We start from the raw sequence: 3,157 nt of genomic DNA on the forward strand, positions 1-3,157 counted from the left end.
GGAAATAGTGTGGGGAGACGGATACAGGAGGAAATAAGTCTTCAGCAGTCCCCCACTTATTATTTTTGATACAGGAATCTCAAAATTGCTGTTGTCGGCACCCATCTTAGAAAGTGTGATGCAGGAGGGAATGTCTTATCAAAGATGATGCCTTTGAAAAAGAAGAGATATTCCTATTTGGTCAAGCTATTGTGGTACTCCTGTACAAATGTATGCAGATTTAATCATTTTCAACCCATGCAATTAATTCAATTGTCATGCACACATTACTAGTAATTACGCAGACATATGTATGAAAATACTTACCCCGATAGGAGGTGGCATGCCCTAAAATGTACAAAACAGTGTAGATATTAGAAAGACTATGGGGACTACCAAGGCTAGGGAATGAAAAAAATAGTGTGGGGAGACGGATACAGGAGGAAATAAGTCTTCAGCAGTCCCCCACTTATTATTTTTAATACAGGAATCTCAAAATTGCTGGTGTTGGCACCCATCTTAGAAAGATGATGCCTTTGAAAAAGAAGAGATATTCCTATTTGGTCAAGCTATTGTGGTACTCCTGTACAAATGTATGCAGATTTAATCATTTTCAACCCATGCAATTAATTCAATTGTCATGCACACATTACTAGTAATTACGCAGACATATGTATGAAAATACTTACCCCGATAGGAGGTGGCATGCCCTAAAATGTACAAAACAGTGTAGGTATTAGAAAGCTCAGTAAAAAACCCAGTACAAGTAGATATTTGAAAGCAAAAAAGAAAGAAAAGAAAAAGACCTCTATGAAAGCATTGCATTGTAACTGCATGGGAAATTTTCCTCCAACTAATCAGTCAGTTAAACTGATTAAAAAGTGAACAGACTGTTGCAATGAAGCCCATTAATAACTGAGCAATGAGTTGTTTTGTTAAATATGTTAATTATTTTTCACAGACATATGGTAGTTCCTACATTTCAAAGAGGCAGTCTCTCCAGTATTTTACACAGGAGAGAATGCCTTTTTCTTCAAAGGCAAGAACTAATATACAAAATTAGGTAGATTGCATCATTTAATTGATAAACTGTGCAGTCTTATGAAAAGTTACTTCAGTCTTAGCCCTCTGAGATCAATAGGCTTAGACAGGAGTAACTCCATACAGGATTACAGTAGAAAACAGTAGAAAACTCATAAGGTTAATTGTGGTTATTACAGAACAACTTGTATTTATGCAGTTATAAGTATAAAAATACTTACCCCAATAGGTGGTGGCATTCCCTAAAAATGTACAAAACAATAAATTTAAAGAAAATACTTAAAACTAAAGCAAAAGGCAGAAACATATTGTAAGCTGCAATTAATTTAAAATATTTTGGTAAACTAAACTGAGACTCAGAAGGGCTGATCCTGGCACCTAACTGAACCAGAACCTAGAGGATGGATAAAAAAATCCACGCAATAGAGCCAGGGACAGATAGGGGGGGATTTTTCTACAAATCTGCAGGGAGTTCTAGGTTTGCAGAACCATCTGGAATAACAAATCCACTGGGGGAAGAGGCTTTAAAAAATCAACCCCCAAACAGAAGCAATGTCTGTAGTTTACTGAATACTGAATGGATGTCTGCTGACAACATTACATCCAGCTCAAAATATACTGTTGTGCCCTTTACATGCCCTCTAAGCCTCAGAGGAGATAATTAAGATTCTGTTACTTCCCAGGATTAGAAAAAACACCTTTAGACATTTATCTGCTATTGTGACATATTTATTGCTTTAACACTTTGTATAACTTAAACATCATCATGTTACATGTTAATTTGCTGTTAAATCCCTGTCTATAAATTTGAAACCTCATCTGCCATTCCATTGTATTTGAAAAAGTGTTCCTTGCACATGAAAGCTCATACTTTGAATAAACTTTTGTTAGTCTTAAAGGTGCCACTGGACTCTCAATTTGTTCTGAGGCTTTAAGTGATGAATTCCCACTGAGGTCTCAAGAGACTAAGGTTGCAGTCACACACACTAAAAAAATCCACTTTCAATGCACTTTTCTACTGGATTTTGCCAGTTCACGCAGTAAAATCCAGTTGGAAAGGGCACCGAAAGTGGATTATTTAGTGTGTTGTGACCGCAGCCAAAGTTCTGGGAAGTCCCTGGCCATCTTATTGCCCAGCTTCCCAAGGCTTGGTTTCTGTCAGCCAAAGGAGAAGGGAAAATGAAAAAAAGTAAACTATGGGGGGGGGGAGAAAGAGGAGAGAAAAGATAGGTGGGTAGTGGAGAAAAACAGCAGAGAAAGTACCAGGTGAATAAAATGAAGGAATGCAGGAGACAGGGGGGAGGGGAGGAGATAAAGGTAGGTTGGTTTGTGGGTGTGAGAGAGAGAAAGAAGCAACAGCAGGTTATGGGGGCTGCCAAGGGGAAGGAAAGCAAGAAATAGTGGCCGGAAGGGGAATATATGGGGAAGTTAGATACTTAGAATATATGGGGAAGTTAGAGCCGGTTTGGTGTAGTGGTTAAGTGTGCGGACTCTAATCTGGGAGAACCGGGTTTGATTCCCCACTCCTCCACTTGCACCTGCTGATGTGACCTTGGGTCAGTCACAGGCTCTGGCACAGCTGTCCTTGAAAAAGAGCAGTTTGTGTCAGAGTTCTCTCAGCCCCACCCACCTCACAGGGTGTCTGTTGTGGGGAGGGGAAGGGAAAGGAGTTTGTAAGCCACTCTGAGACTCCAAGTGAAGGGCGGGGTATAAACCCAATCTCTTCTCTTCTTCTTCTTCCATGAGTCCTCAGGGGTCTCCCTCTTGTTGTTTTTAATACAGGAGTCTATTAAAATTTGCTGATGGGGACCATCTTAGAGGAGGCATTACTTCTCTGACACACAGGAAGGAATGCCAGTTCTAAGGTCATGCCTTTGGGGAAAAACACAACCCTGAGATATTCCTCTTTTGTCAAGTTGCTGTGCTACTCTGGTGGGAATGCATGTAGATTTTGTCATTCAGCACCCATGCAATTGATTCAATTGTGCTAATGCACACTGGTCGTGTTTATAGAGACATATGTAGAACAACAGTACTTACCCCGACAGGAGGTGGCATACCCTGAAATGTACAAAACAGTATATGTAGATATTTAAAAGCAAAGGGGGGGGGGAAGGAGACTTCTGGGAAAGCATTG

Source organism: Gekko japonicus, unplaced genomic scaffold, assembly GCF_001447785.1.
Source record: "Gekko japonicus isolate JY-2015 unplaced genomic scaffold, Gekko_japonicus_V1.1 scaffold4121, whole genome shotgun sequence".
In the NCBI taxonomy this organism is placed as follows: Eukaryota; Metazoa; Chordata; class Lepidosauria; order Squamata; family Gekkonidae; genus Gekko; species Gekko japonicus.